The 16,238-nt window shown below is 56.4% G+C and overlaps 1 protein-coding gene across 1 annotated transcript in view; it reads right to left on the bottom strand.

Annotated features, from left to right (window-relative positions):
• Positions 1 to 8,906: 8,906 nt before the first annotated feature.
• Positions 8,907 to 16,238, bottom strand: part of TWIST2 (twist family bHLH transcription factor 2) — a 48,348-nt gene continuing 41,016 nt past the window's right edge. The window contains exon 2 of the mRNA XM_019628179.1: positions 8,907 to 9,590. The gene's annotated coding sequence lies outside the window, so the exon portion shown is untranslated. The remainder of the gene's footprint in view (positions 9,591 to 16,238) is intronic.

The following is a 16,238-nucleotide window of genomic DNA, read 5'->3' as shown; positions in this document are numbered from 1 at the left end:
TCTCGTGACATCATAGCTGTTATAATGTCGCAGAGCAGCACAGTACACAAATGCTTACCGCTGTGTTACAAGTGCCTACAGTATCCAGTACAGTAACATGTGGTACAGGTGTGTAGCCCAGGAGCTGCAGGGAACAGAATTTGTCACCCCAACATATGTCTGTTTGGCATAAGGATTATTTTAGGCTGGTTACTTTTAAGAAACAGCAGATGTGGGAGAAGCTCTGAAGACCAAGTAGAACTTCGCCTTTGTAAGACAAGTTGTAGGGGAACTGTCTCCCTGTCTGTACCAGGAAGAGGGGATGACCTTCTCTCTAGAAGCTCTTATCAGTGACAAAGACAAGGACTTAATTCTGCATAACAGCCTTACCCCGTTTTCTGTGATTTTCCCTCTCACCTCCTGTAACTGACTCTCCCCACCCCAACATCTTTTTCGTCAGCTGAAGATGGTTTTTAAGGTCGTGGCTTCAGCCATTTTGGTGAATTATTCAGTGTTCCTGGTCTCTCCCATATAGAGAGGAGGTATACATGTTATTAAAAGTTTGTTTGTTTTTCTTCTGTTAATCTGTCTTTGATTATGGGCTGGGGCATCAGCTGAGAACCCAGAAGAGGAGAAGGAAAATTATTTTCTTCCCCTACAAGGCAATAGTCTATACTATACAGCCTAGGGGTGTAGGAGGCCATACCATCGAGGCGGGTGTAAGTGTGTGCTGTGATGTTCATACGATGAAATCACCTAAGGATGCATTTCTTAGGATGTATCCTGTCGTGAAGGGGAGGTGACTGTACTTACTCTGATTTCTTTCACCAGCATTGTGTGGTCTTCAATAGACAAGTTCGCACATGTCTCATTAAATTTATATCTAAGAGTTTCATATTTTGGAGTAATTATAAGTGGTATTGTACTTTTAATTTTGGCGTTTATGCATTCATTGCTAGTAGATATAAATTCGTTGACTGTGTGGTCATTTCTGCATCTCTGCAGGGCTCCTCTGCCAGCCAGCCCTCCCTCTTCTGTGCCCTTGAGTCTCTGATCCTTCATCTCTCCAGCTGGCTCGGGGCCCATCTGTCACCCCACCCTCATCCCTGCTGCGTCTCCAGATATGCATCCTTTTGGCTTCATCTCCCACGCACAATGAGATCAGTCTCGTCAGTTCCCAACTCCCTAGAGGACTGTGCTGGGCCCAGCGCATCTCTCAGATCCAGGCCTCCCAGGCCACGGGCCCTGGGCAGCTGAGTGGTTGGCTGCTGCTGGGTCCAGCACCCACCCAGCTCCCATCGCCGAGGTGGGAGACACGGGGGCAGCTGTGCAGAGATATGACTGTTTACACAGAAAAGCTGTGGGCAGGAAGACGCTCTCAACACAGAGGACATAAAGATGAAGCAGGGAGCCCTCATTTCGTTTTGTGTTAATTCTTACAACTCCCAGCATGGACAGTGGGAGGAACTGGGTCTGCGGGGTCAGCAGGACCATCAATGAACAGAATGTGCAACGTTTTCCAATTCAATTAGCTTTGCTTTTTTTTTTTCTTTCAAATCTGTGAATTGTTGAGTCAATTCCTAACACATAACGAGCCAGGTTTTGTTCATTTTGGCACCAAAATGACGTGTTTTCCAAACCTGAACAAAACTAGAGAATTAACAAGTGAAAGAGGTAAGACTAAAGAAGCAACGTACTGTTTTGTGGGAAGTCTGTTAAAAAGAAAACAACCATAAATGGGAATAAACAGTGTGCTGTGTGTGTGCTGAGTAAATATTTGACCCCTCCTTTGCTGTAAGGCTCAGAGCTTTCACCCCACTGGAACATGTGGAGCTGTGAGTTTCAAGACAGATGCATTGTCTGAGGTTTTGGTGCACGGCTCGTGGGTGTCCCCCTCGTCTGCAGCCACATGGCAGCTGCAATGGAGTGTCACGTGGAGACCAAAAGGAGCATGAGCGCAGGTTTCGGGGACCTTCACCCCAAGAGAACGTCTATTCTCATGTGTCCTTCAGAATGGAGAGTTTTCCCCACCTGCCAGTGCGTGACCCTGAGTTGTGGGACCTCGAGTTCCGGAACCCAGAGGCTGGCTGAGCTCCTAGCACCATCTCAAGCTTCTCCCAGCCTCTGGGCATTGAAAAGCACCTACACAGCCCCCCAGCAATGGCAGCAAATATCCAGGGTGCTTTCACCTCTGCAGCTTTCGAGGTGCCTTGCTCACGTTGTCACAGTTACCTTCTCCAAGACCTGTATGGGTTCCCTTTAGTGTCCGTCATCCCTTCCTCACGGGCAAGGAGATGAAAAAGGACCAAGTTATTTGTTGTTATTTGCTGTTGTGTTATTGTCAAATCAGAAAACCGTCTCTGCTCTTTCTTCTGCCAGTAGTGGGAACAGGAGTGGACACCAGGCTCTCTGGCCTAGGCAGGAGTGAGGTGACCCTCACGTTCACCTGGGCTCCCAGAACCTGACACCTGGCAGCACTTTCTATTTTCCTCAGCATCTTGGTAAAGGTTGCTGTTGTTGTTTTTTTTTTTTTAAAGATTTTTATTGGGGAATTGGGGGATGGGAACAGTGCTGGGGAATTGGGGGAAGGGGAACAGACAAGTTGCTGTCCTTTTGTTCTTCAGTCAGGTTGTGGAGGACATCGCTTCACTGGCCCAAGTTGGCACCATCATTGCAGCTCTTCCTGGGCGAGGCAGATCAGTCGCCGGCTTCTGGACGGCTGCTCACTGCGGCTGCTGGCCACACACGGTAGCCCATGGCAACCCACTGCCACAGGGGCTGCAGCCTACGCCGTCACCAGCGACCCACAGCAGCCCAGCTCCAGGTTGAGCTGTTGTTCAGCATCTTAGCTGTAGAGGGCAGTGTCACTGGCCCTCATATGTGGGATCCGAACAGGGGCCCTCTGGTGTCCCAAGCGAGTTCTTAACCATCGCGCCACTCGGCAGGCCCTAAAGGTTGCTGTTTTGAAGTGGGCTACTATGATGCCAATACGTCAAAAACAAACAAGAAAAAGATGTCTCTTTTCCCCTCATAAAATTCTGCAAGCATGGCAATTTTGAGCAAACAATCTAATTTCTATTTTGGTGAGGGTTCTGTGGGGTTTGCTGGGCTGGTCCCCCAGATGCAGGGGTACCAGGAAGGGAGGGGTAGGGGAGGGAGTGTAGGGTGGGGGCGGAGGTGTCTGGCCCGGCCTCTCCCCAGCTGACACGTCACTCTCAGTCCCCTTTGGAGACTGAGGACATGGACTTAGCTTATCGTCTGCTGACACACGCTCCCTGTTTTGAAACAGACTAAAGAACACTCGTTAGCTGGGGTATGAACAGGGAAGAATTTCCCTTGAATTTCTTTCCTGAATGGGTGGGAGCAGGTTGGCGTAAAGGGAGGCTGCCAGGCCCAGCCCCTGACGGGGTCGGGTGCCGGCTCCCTCCTGCTTAATCCCCACGCCCCAGCCAGGTGGCTACAAACCAACCAACGAACCACTCAGCGTCACGAGACGATGTACAAAATGCTGTTGTACACGCTGTCTTCCTCATTGCCACGAAGCCCACCAGAAAGGTAGAACTGGAGTTTATCCGCATTTTACAGCTGAGGAAACTGAGACCCCAAATTAAGTTTCCAACAGTGACTGTGCCTTGCTCAGGGACACGGGGCAGCACAAATGCAAACAACAGCTGTGGAACAACCACAGAAAGAAGAAACTGCCAGCAAATCAGAACCGAAACCTCCCACGTGGCTTTTGGGTCCAGCTGCTCACGGCTTGCTGTCGGCGCTCAGAGGGAAGGCTTCGTGGGAAGTGGTGGCGTCGGAGGCCACCTGGGAGTCGCCCACCTCCCCTGCCGGCCTCGTCCCACTCTGGCCAGCCCTCGGTGAGGCTGAGGCTCGGGCCCAGGAACAGCTGCCCTCCTGGCCTTGGCCAGCACAGAGCCCCTTCCTCCCGGGTCTGCGGGTCCACCTGCCCTTACGAGCAGAAAGCCCCAGAAAAAAGCAGAGGCCGTGTCCTCGGAGCCTGGACACGCTGAACTGCAGGTCTCTGCTGCCTCCCGCCAGTGACCTCTGGGGCTCTGCCTGCCTCTCCTTCACCTGGTTCAACCTGCGCCTTTCCTAGTCGGTTCTGTGGGCTGCACGGAGATGCTGGGCAAAGACCCAAACACTTGGATGAAGCGGCGGCACGCAGACCACTGCCGACGCCAAAATGGCAGGAGGCACGTGGAGAGCGCAGCTGGGCCCCAGGCTCTGACGAGGGCGCACAAACTCCAGGTGCCTGGAGCCCGGCGAGGAGCTGCTGAACTTGTCCCTGTCCACGTGGGCGGGTTTCATCGGCGAGGTGGCGAGGTGGCGAGGCCGTGCCAAGTATGTCTCCGGGGGGAGCCTCCCCAGGCTGTGGCGAGGCCCGTCTGTGGGTGATGCAACAAGCACAGGGCTCACTCCTTCAGGAACACCTGTTGACGTTCCCAGCCCAAGCCCATCTCGAGCCGCATTCTGAGTCTTGTTGTCTTGTTTTCTATGAGTTACATCTGGAGACCTCTTACCTAGAATGTCTCAGTTAGAGCCAGGCAGACCACAAAACAGGAAGCTACATGCAACGCGTAGTCCAGAGAGTACGCAAGGCTGACCGTTCACCTCCCTGCCGGCAGAACCCAGGAGGGGCCACGGTGTTCCTGCAGCTGCTGCCTGGAAAACGGCACCCCCATGCGAGCTCCATGCTCTGGGAAGGGCAAAGGGATCGAAAGTAACACACTTTACAGGACAATCTAGAACAGAGGCGATTTCAGCTCTTAAAACCTCCACCTCTGTCCCCTTCCTCTGATCCGAGTTTTGGGGATTTCTGCAAATCAACCTCTCTAACTGCATTTCCATTTTGTTATTGCCCAAGGAGATGGACCTAATTTGCTGTGTTCCAACTGGAACCTTCCGAGGGTAAAAATACCCAAAGTTTGGGTCGGATGGTGGAGGACCTGCAGGTACGGCTGGCCGCCCCTTCCACCCTGCGGGTTGTGGTCAGTGTGGTGCTTTGGGGAACACTGAGTTTCTCTGGCCCCTGCAATTGGACCGTTTTCTCCCTTAAATCAAACCTTGATTTCGAAGCCCTGAGTTTAACAATTTTAAATTGACCTGGAGGGACCAGGAAGCCACTCGGAAAGGCCAGACGTCTTTCGTGGCAGCTCTGAACACGCAGCACGGAAGGCTCCAATTGCTGGTTCTGCTCACCACCCCAGAAGGAACCCCTAAACCACAGGGAACCTTCCAGAAGACTCGGGAAGTACAAGAGCCCGGGGTCGTGACTGGGCCGGGGTGAGGTGACGGCATTCTGCTCCCAGTAGCACATTTTAAAGTAGAACCTCGTGAAGGATTTGTGCGTGTGCTTAGATGATTTTTGCTCTAAGCTGACTGTTTTGGCTTCTAAAGGAGAGGTGACTGATTTAGACGGTGGCGCCTAGGCTGGATGCCACTTCTGAAGGGAAGTGGACACTCACTGAGAGACAGCCCTTCTTTGGGGGAGTAATTTTGTGATTAACGAAGCCCCTCCCCTCCCTCGGGTGGCTGGAGGTGGCTGCCTGGGCCCCTGGCCTTTGTGTCCAGATACTTCTACTCGATGGTCAGCACCATCAGGGGGACCAGGAAGCAGCAAGTCTGTTCAGCTGTCCCGGATCTTTCTCGCGGACGTCATCCTTCCTTCTGTGTCCCTCCCTTCTGCACCCCCAAATCTGTCCCCTCCAACAGGAGAGCCTGGCCGTGGGCGTGATGGTCAGAACACATTGCTCTGCTCTCCAAGTGTGTACAGTCATGTGGAGTGAGGGCAACCCTGTAAGTTTCTTACATTTTCTGGTCTCGTTTCTCTCCGATTTTACTTTCAACAAAGCGAACACGCAGGCAGGGAGCTGCTTGAACAAGGCCCCACATTGGGCGGCTCAAACAGCAGGAAGTCATGGCCCCCAGGTCTGGAGGCGGGAAACCCGAGGTCAAGGTGTGGGCAGGGGTCCTTCTGAGGCCGGAGGAAGATCGGCTCCAGGCCCCTCCCCTGGGCGTGTAGACGGCCGTCTTCTCCCTGTGTCCCCACATGGGCGTCCCTCTGTCCATGTCTGTGTCCCGATTTCCCTTTTCATAAGGACACCCGTTGTTCTGCATTAGGGCCACCAGTGCCCTCATTCTAACTTGATCGCCTCTGTAAAGACCCTGCCTCTAAATACAGGTGCCGGGGGTCAGGACTCCCACATAGGAATTTGGGACAATACAACTCGTAACGAAGTTGAATGGCTTTCAGAGGGCACCTGGTTTACCACCATGGTTTATAGAAGGAAAAATTGAGGCAGAAAGAACAGAGCTGGCCAGCACCATCTGGACGCCTACTGGGTGCCAGGAACCATGTCGGGTGTAGTCCATATGTTGTCCCCCAATCCTGACGCCACTGGGGGAGGGGCTGTAAGTCCCCATGTTATAACGAGGATACCAAGACTGAGAAAAGGGGTGGGGACAGAAATGGATCTCAGGAAGTGGGTGTTTTTATTATTGTGTTTATTATTATTGTAAGAAACTTTGTCCCTGGGTTCTTCAACGCCCTTTATCCCTCGTCTGTCTTCTCATTTGGTTGTTTTCTGTGGAGCGCGACCTCCCCAAGAAGACTCTCCTAGATCCAGCTTAGCCCAGGATCACCCACCCCTCTGTGTCCCCAGAGTCCCAGGGTGGACGTTAGCACGTCCCCGGTGAGCCTCCAGCTTAGCACTTGCCCTGCCTCCAGCACGTCCCTGTAACATGAGAGTTTTCTCTAAATTAAGACGCTGCTTGATGCCAAGCGATGCAAAGTTCCACATCGGAACGTGTCCCCTCGCAGCCACTGTCGATATTCTCTCCCCCACACTCTGCTCCCCTCAGTCTCAACTTCTCCCCACAGGCACCTCCACCCTCTGCTGTCCCCCATCCCCGTCCCTCCACCCCACCTGTCTCCCCACCCATCCCGGGGCCTTTTCTGTGATGTGTGGTCAGTTCACCTCCTGGAATGGTAACCTTGGCCTTGTCAGTCCCAGAGACCCAGAAGGAAACGGCATCAGTCTTCCTACCTCTTTCCATGTAAACTTTGTGGACCACAGTTTCAATGTCTATTAGGAATTATCTGATTGGTGGAGGGAGGCGGGCTTACAGGTGAAGACTCTACGATAACATAGAAAGCAGAGAGTTGGGACATGGCGGCTTGTGGGGAGGGCTGGGCCCTGGAGGAGAGGAGGGACCCCACGGTGTGTTTGTGTCCGGTGGGGAACAGGGTCCAGTGGCAAAGAGTGGCGTGTCCCCGGTCCCAGGGTGCAACCTCAGTCCTTTCCGTGGACTTTGGCTTTGGCATCCCCTCCTGGAGGCCACGATGAGGTCCACCCTGGCTGCCCCACAGGGCCAGCGTGTCCTCACCCGCACGGGTGCCCCTCGCCCCTTGTCCTGCACTGTGGTTGCGCTTGGCCAGGCCACCTGCCTTGGCCTGGGGTGTGGGCAGCTATCCCGGGCTGGTCTCCTACAGTGGGGCCCCGGGCCCAGCCACTGCACAGGCAGACCAGGCCAGGCGCTGCTCTGCACGCAGGCAGCATGGAGTTTGCAATTTGGGAATCGAGACGCAAGCGCTTCTTGTAAGTTCTGTGCAATATGATTTGGGATTGTCTTTCTTTTAAATCCCTTCAGAAAAAGGCACTGTAAGCTCAACAGGCCCTGACAGCGCCTTGGGGGTCAGCACAGGGCCGGGCCGGCCTCTCTGCCAGCACCACCCACGGATGCCCAGCTCAGCCCTCCCAAGGTCCCTGTGGGGGGTTAAGTGTGTGCGCGTGCCCGTGCGTGCACACGGGCTGTGTGCCGTGGGGCCGGGGGCTCGTGCTGCAGGGACTGCACCCCGGCCAGGTACACGGGACCCCTGGAGGTGGTGGCAGACCCCAGGGAAGCTGTGCTGAGATCGGGCTGGCATCTTTGGAGCTTCTGTCCTTCGCTCGGCCAGGGAGAAAGAACAGGGCTGAGGAAAGGGGGTTCCCAGGCCAGAGTCCTGCCGACACCCCCTTTCCCTGGACCCTGTCTGGGAGCTGGGGGTGGGGGTCTGTGTAGCCCCCAGTCCGTGGATAGCTTCATCTAGCAGACCCTCATATCAGGTGTCCTCCAAGGGACATGCTTCCGGCGGCTCAGGGTGGTGACCTGGTGGGTGCAGTGCCCAGTCGGAAGCTCTCGGCCTGGGGGTCAGCACAACCCCACCGGTGCCCAGGTGGGACATAGGGCCCCAGCTCCGCAGGGAACCGTGTCTGCACCGTCCCCTGCCACATACTCCTTCTTGGCCCTTGGCAGACGGTGGTCCTTTTGGGGTTTCTGACCTCAGTTCTTTCCTGCACAAACATGTGCTCCATCCTTAACCCCAGGCTGCTGTGTGGACCAGGCCCTGGGGCTGGGCAGTCGCATGTGGACATACGATGAACACGGGGGCTGGACATATTCAGGCAGACAGTGACCCACCGAGAAGTGCGAAGGAGTGGCATGGATGTCATGTCTGCGGACAGTCGGGAATCCCACCTGGGCTGAGGCAGCGGGGGAGGCTTTTCGGAGCTTGCGCTGGTGAGTGCTGACCTTGGACAGCAGGGATCTGACACAGGAGGGCGAGTCTGATCTAAGGGACAGGAAGTGGCCTGGGGGCATAATCTGTAGCCACTGAGGCCGCTGGGAAGGTGGGTACATAGGAGGCGCTGAGGCCAGCCTAACCCGCTTCCCAGGCCCAGCTCTGCTAACGCTCTCAGCCACATTAGAGAAAGTCATTTCTAGAAGGTTCTATGATTACATGTGGCATTAAATGTCTCACATGCTTCCTTGTCCCCTGTAAAGTGAAACAATCTTCATTTCTGCAACCTGTTCCAGCTTTCTCAGGTGGCTTCCCAAGCTGCGAAGTCGAGGAGAGAACAGACAGGAAACCAGGGCTGCACGGATGTCTTTATTGTTCCTGGCTGGGGAGCGGTATACACAGCCACATTGCAGTCGCTGAGCTTGTTAAAAATATCTCAATAAATAAAACAAATAAGCAACATATACACTGAAACAGAAAATATAAAAAAAAAATGGTTAGCCGAGCGAATCATGGAGAAAGAGAAGGAGCATGGGAATTATTCCAGGCTTACTTGCAAAATTCATGCAGGGGTTTGGGGCGGGAGGGGACGTGAGGTCCTTGTTCTGAGAGCCTTGGTCCAGTTTAAACAGAATGGTACAGGAATGCATTTCTGTTTTATTAAAAAACATACATTACAAAAGGCACTGAGAGGGAAATGCAAGTCCAAAATCTAAATCCTCACACGTGTGTTCCTGAATCTAGAGATTTTCAGAAAAAATCCCCCCTCACCCCCCAAATAAACCCCAGAAGAAAAGTCCAAACAGCGGCGTGGGTGACAAGGAACACGTCACCAGCAAGGAGGGCAGTGAGTGTCACGTCCTCTGTGGGGCCGTCTCTGGGAGAGGAGGGTGCGGGGTCCGGTCTTGCTGCCACTGCTGTCCCCTCGTCTAAGTGTCTTACTGGAGGGACGAGTGAGAAGCTCGCTTGAGGTTGCTCAGGTTTCAGAAGTTACAGACTTGGACGCATCCCAATTCCACGTGCAACAGCCCCGAGGGAAAGTCTGCAAGACAGAGAGGTGGGGGCATGAGACCGCACTGCCTCCCTCGGCGTGTCGTGTCCGGGGCACGCAGCTTCTCACAGAGGGGACAGGAGGTGAGGGGTGTGGGGAGGGGACAGGTGGCAGCGCAGACAACAGGCGCTTCCCTCATGCATGCTTCTTCCTGTCGGGGCCACCAGGTGTCAGCAAGCTGCTGTCCCCAGGGGCCCAAGCCAAACTGCCACCTCCCTTCCCAGGGCCCCTCCTGCTACTCCCAGACCCTGAGGGCAGAATCTCCTGCCTCCTGCACCCACCAAGGTCGTCTCCCCCATAAGGCTGTGCAGGCCTCGGGCGCTGACTGTGTGACTGTGAGGTGGCCAGGAGGTGAGGGGTGTGGGGAGGGGACAGGAGGTGAGTGGACAGGAGGCGAGGAAAGGAGGTGGCCACGGCACCTTCTGGCCTGTTGCCTGCTGGTGGGGGCTTGCAGGCTGACTGCCCAGTTCTGCAGGACCCCAGTCCTACAATACCCCCAGCCAGCTTGCAGCCAAGCCCGGACTGATGGCATTACCCTGCTCAGGACACCCAGCAAGGCTGGCTGGGAGCCCCTGGCATCCTGCTTCCCTCGGGGGCGTGAGTGCCGGCCCCTCAGGCCCAGAGCACTCGCTTCCGTGGCTGGCGAGCACACACGAGCTACCAGGTAACCGTCAGACCCCAAAGGAGGCGAGGCCGGTCATCGAGAGTCCCCTGCGAGCCGTCTGCACATTGGGGGCATGCTGACACCAGGAGTGCCCCCACCCCAGAGGTGCACTGCGGCTGTGGAGCTAAGCGCTGAGACAGACGGACCAGGACTAGGTCTTCGCCAGCGGCTAGCTGGGGCTTGGACAGGGAGGGGGGACTCAGAAATGGCTTCACCAAGCAGGAGGCTGCCAGATGGGTCACCAGGTCACCGTGTCGCCATGAGGGGTTTGCTGCAGGGTGGCAGGGATGGGTCAGGGAGAGGTACCCAGATCCTAGGACGAGGACACGTAAAGGCACACAAACACAGAAGGATACAGCAGTGGGTGAAGTCCTCAGCAGTGTGTGTGTCAGTGTGAGCGTGTGTGTGTGTGTGCAGGTGCCTGGGTGTCGGTGTGAGTGTGTATCAGTGTGAGTCAGTGTGTGTCAGTGTGTCAGTGTGGGTGTGTGTCACTGTGAGCCTGGGACCCTGGCGCCGCTCAGCAGCGGGCAGCAGGCAGTGTGTGCTTCCTCTTGGCGCCCCCAGCTCCCTGCCCACGGGACCCCGAGCTCCACACTGACACCCGGTTCATCAGGGAGCTCAAGAGCTTTGCTGAGTCAAGACAAAGATCTGAAGAAGCTAAGACACATTTTCCCTACAACTCGTGTGCATGAAACACACACACACACACACACACACACACACACACACACACACACTTCTTTTTCAAGTTCTGAGCGCTTTGAGTATGCAGCCTTAGTAAGTGGCCCTGGGCAGAAAGTCAAAGGCTGCTCTCTGGGAGAATGTGGTTGTAATTAGATAATTAATGGGGGGGGGGAAGCTAGAGAAAGCTAAATGGAAGCCTTCCTCTGTGGGAGGAAAGCATTACCACAGTTTCTGATACATGAGCTTTACCCGCACTCCAAGGGGAAATACAGGCTCATCCACGAAAAGCCAGAAATGACAAGGGCCGTCCCCAAACACTGGTGGGTTTCAGGGTTTGCTCCACATGTCCGCGGGGCCCGGGGCCCAGGCACAAACCAGTGGCAGGGTCATTAGTCTTCTTGACTGAGCGCCTCGGGCTTGGCCCCCTAGATGTCACCCTGACCTCAGCCATGTCTGTTGAGATGGCCGGCGTTCTCAGCAACAAATGCAAACCATCTGGGGCCCAAGGCTGCCCTCCACCCCCCAACCCCCCCACCCCCGCATGTAAGAGCCACCTGAAACCCAGGGTGTGCGTGTGTCTCTGCATCTGCCCGGCCAGCTGAGCAGGGGGCGGCTGGATGGGGCGGGAGCCTGTGCTTGTCTCCTCCCACAGGCGTCCATCAGGGACCAAGAAGCAGCAACAGGTCTCATTAAACTCTACATCCCTAGGAGTGAGACGTCAAAGCAAATTCTTCAGAAAGTGAGGCCAGGGTGGGCTTTTGGGAAAAGGGTTCAATATGAGGCCTTCTGTCCGTCCATCCACTCACTCACCCGCCCACCCATCCAACCAGCGACCCAGCCTTCCACCCATCTCCCCATGATCGTGTGTCAGAAACGCCACTACTTGTTTAAAAAGCTCAGAGATGAACCCGAGAGATCCAGCAGGGGAAGAAAATGTCCGTAAGCTAGAACACGGGGTACACTGAGCTTTTGAAAGGAGGTGCAGGTAAGACTCTGCAGGTAGAACGGGAGAGACAAGGACACTTGGCCTTCGCTGGACGGCTAAGAAAAGCAGGGTGGGGGACAAGCGTGGAGGGAAAGGGGCACAGATGTGAAATCTCCTCTAGTCAGACACAGAGAGTGCGCACGCACGTGTGCATGTGTGCGCGTGTGCACACTTCCTCCCTGAGGGTGGAAACTGCAGGGCCGGAAGGTGGAGGTCGGAGGCCAGGAGCTGCCCACAGAGCAGATGTCGGGGCATTGCCCCAGCTCACGGCTCCCTCAGCAGGAGAAGTGGAGGAATCTGCCTCCACGGGACCCCAAAGTTGCCCGGTTCACTCGAGGGGGCCACCACCTGCCAGTCTGCTCTTGCCACAACCTGTGGCTTCTATCCTCACACTCACGACACCTGAAACAGAGACCCCTCCACTCCTGGGCTCCCAGGTGCCTGGGGTGGGGGAACGGGCCAGGTAGAGCTGAGCAGTCGTGGGCACGGTGGTAAGACGCTGACAGCTGCCACCTACCCGGCTCCCCAACACGGGCTGGAGGATAGAAGCAGCTTCAGCCACACTCCCGTAAATACGAGCAGACAACAGTGATTCACACCAGCGGACTGAGGACCACGGAAGGCAAATCGTCAAGCCACACACCTCGAAAACGCCCAGAAAACGGGGACGAGACTTTCAAAGCAGCAGAATGTATCGTCTGGGGAGAAACTAGAGGCATCTGTGCCAACAATGTAAGAATAGTTCGCTGTGAAAGCAAAAGAACACGCAGGGAGCCAGAAAAGAGCTCTCGGAAAGAACCAAAGTGGGAAGCAGACATTTTAAAAATAATGGAAGCGAAATAACAAAGTAGACACTGATGAAAAAAGGAATACATCAGAGACTGACTCCTGGAGGTCTCTGGCATCTGGGCAAAAAGACAAAGGAAGCGGAAGGGAGGGAGCCATGAAGACACGGGGAGGGCGGTGTCCCCATCCTCGTCCTCGAGAAAGACACGGTTTCAGAGGAGAAGGGACACTCAGCTCTGGGAGGCTGAGCCACATCAGAAAGAAAGTTCTGGATTCTTGGAGTAGAGAAAACCTCCTACAGGATTCCAAGCATAAGAAGCAAAAAGAGCCAGAGTGGGTAACGTCCGTGTGCTGCGCCACCTGCTCACCGACAGCCCCACGACGTCCAGAGTCTCTGTGGGTGAAGAGCAGCATCTGCCGATGACTAAACCCGGGGATCGCGGTCACGGCGGGGAGCGAAGGAAACAGGTCTGGGCGTCAATGGCCTCAGAAAATGCACACGTCAGGTGCCCCTTCTGGGCAACACAACTGGAAACCTTCCATTCAGGTGAAGAGGAATCAGGGCTTCTGTCTCCCAGTGTGTGTGCGCACTCACACACACACACACCACACACACACACACACACACACACACACTCACACACCACACACACACCACACCCCACACACACACACCACACTCACACCACACCCCACACACACCCCACAGCCCCCCCAGGCTGCTAGGGGGAGAGAGAGCCAGAAGGAAGGGCCTCAGACTCCAGGCCACAGCGGGGGCACATGGGAGCCCCCGGACGCTGAGCGTCCATCCGCCCAAAGCCACAGTGGAAGCGAGTGAGGGCAGCAGGACTGGAGGCCAGGCGGTCGGTCTGTGGGCACGTGCGTCCCCCGTGCTGTTCAGTGAGCCACTCCCCCCAGGAAAAGCAGGAGACGTGACGTGAGCGCATCGATACCTCCGAGGTCAACTGAGCAGGTCCTCAAGGATCTGTGCCCACCCCACAAAACAGGGAACCCGACTGTTTTCCAAGAGCACAACTAGAACCTTCTAGGAGCAGATCATTGCTGCTTACAGTGCTGAGGTTAGTCCAGAGTTTAAAGATGAGGAAACACTGCCCGTTGTATTTATTATTTTTTTTACTTGTTTGTTTTTTAAAGATTTTGCTTTTTATTCCTGTTTTAGGTCACAGCCCAATTGACAGAGAGGTACAGGAGCCCCTTCCCCACGCGCACAGCCTCTCCCGTAAAACACTGACACCACTCGGACTCCGGTCCAACTGGCATAAGAGCCAATGGCAATTCCACGTCAGTCTGTACAGGGTCCTGGTAAGACGAGCATTGAGAAGAGGAGCCCTGGACCAGGCCCTGTGCTGCGTCCCCTCACGGGGACAGCAGCCCAGGCGGGGACAGTGGCTTCACCTCTTTGAACCTCAGTTTCCTCATCTGCAAACACTGAATGGGGCTCACCTGCGGACCTCCGGCACGGGCCCTGTGGGGGTTCAGTGAGCCACATCACACTGCAGCCTCGGGTCTTGCCTGGCTCATGCCACCACTCGTGTCACCAGGAACATGGGCACGGGGCGGGATGCTGGTTCTCCCTCAGCTGAGTTCCCACCCGGCAGACACCTGGGGACCAGCCGCCCAAGAGGGAAGTGCAGGCTGTCTAGGACCTCTCCCTCTGTGACACGCTCTCGGCAAGTCTGTTACAAGGTGGTGCTGCAGCCTGTGTCACACGCAGAACGCAGGCCTCGCCCTGCCCCAGGAATCAGCACGCGCACGCCGCGAAAGCCCGGCTCTTCTGAGGTGGAGGAGGGACTGGGCGGCCGCCCTGCATCACTCCGTCCGTTCAGTGAGTGTGGCTGGGACACGGCAGAGGCTGTGGCTGGTCAGGGGCTCCCAGCCATTTGGAGACAAAGCTCCAACAACAACCTGGGCATCCTGATGCTCTTGGTGGGGCTGGAGCCCCTGCTGGCAGCCGGTGCGGCTGTGGCTGCCGTCCTGCCTGAAAGCCCCGCCCAGGACGGCCTCAGGCAGAAGAAGGCCTGGGGCAGGTGGGACAGGCAGCGGACACAGCTGTGCAGCCAGCCCGTGTCCGGCTGGCCTGGCTGCACGACGACCTCCCATCAGAAGGGGCGGGCAGCAGGGGTGCCAGCGACAGCCAGGAGTCTGAGAGGGGTCACCCACGCCGCTGAACGGATGTTCCTCTTCCCCCGGGTGAGGGCTTGGAAGACACCATTGGGCACTGAGCGCCAACTGGCTCTGGGCAGCCTCCCTGCCCACTGCCAGCCCTGCTGGGATGGGCAGTGCCAACGGGTGGCTGGCACAAACCTCACTCTTCAGAGCCGTTTGGCCCAACTGCTATCTCTGTGACAAAGGTCTTGTCCAGAGACCGGAGTAAACGAGGGGCTTTCCTTTGAGAAGAGCGAATGGGAACCCTCCAATCAGGCTGCACGAGCGGGGACAGTGGCGGCTGTAAACAGGACCGTCCCTCAGCGGACAGGTGCGCACTCAGGTGGCAGGTGGAAGAGATGGGGGTCCGGTCACCCGTGCTGGGCGTGGGGCGAGGTGAGGGCCGCACAGGGAGCCCTCTGTGGGGCGGGTTCACAGTTCAGGCCCGCCCCTCCCTGCGACCTCTGTGCAGCTCGGGCCTGGGGGCGGGCAGCAGGGGGCGGGGGGAGGGGGACAAGCAAGGGCAGTGCCAAGCAACAGCACACATGCCCCACCCCACCCCCAGCCCCCCATGACTAAGAATCCACTCCTAAAGCTGAGAATGCAAGAGGTTGACCCGCGCCGTCCCTCCACAGGTCGGACTCCCTGTAAACTACAGCTTGATTTTCAGAAAAGTTTAAGGACGTTGCGGGCTGAGGAGGGGTGGGCAAAGGACGCACACTGCTTCCCCTCCTAAGCAAACGCAAGTCAAGAAGCAACTGGACTCACGAGATGGATTTATTTCTAAGGCTCCTCTGCATGGCTGGGCCCGGCCACCTTGTCCCCGACTCCGGCCCTCTCCTCCCCGGGGTGTCCCTACACTCTAAAGAGCTGTCCGTCAATGGTCACTACACCAAACTGGCAATTACAGGCAGGACACTCTGGTCTCCCGCGAGTGGGACAGAGGTCACGGCCACGTGAGTCTCAGGCCAGTGAGCGGCAAGGAGGCCGTGGAGCCACCCACGGAGCTGCAAAGCGGGTCGGAATTAATCCAGGAGCTCCTCTGTGGGGTGGGGCCTGGCCCACTCCCCTCTGGACAGTGCAGCTTTCCCTGGGAACGGATGGGTGGGCGGGGCTCCCCCATCGCACCCACAAAGCTCCTAGGACACCCAGTTAGGGAGAGGTGGGTTTGATGTCCAGGACTCGCAGTGCGTTTGGGGAAGGCTGACAGCAGCGCATGCCATGTGTTCCAGAGGGACTGGCCCCTCTCTGCTGCCATGACAGCCCCATGCTCGCAGACACCCCATGCGTGGGGCGCCTGTACTCGGGTCTGGGGGCCTGGAGTCGGTGGATGGGGGAGGGGGCAGGCGAGGAG

Source organism: Hipposideros armiger, unplaced genomic scaffold, assembly GCF_001890085.2.
Source record: "Hipposideros armiger isolate ML-2016 unplaced genomic scaffold, ASM189008v1 scaffold_17, whole genome shotgun sequence".
NCBI classification, from domain to species: domain Eukaryota; kingdom Metazoa; phylum Chordata; class Mammalia; order Chiroptera; family Hipposideridae; genus Hipposideros; species Hipposideros armiger.
Note: the sequence above shows the minus strand (reverse complement) of the source record. Positions and strands in the feature narration are given on the sequence as shown.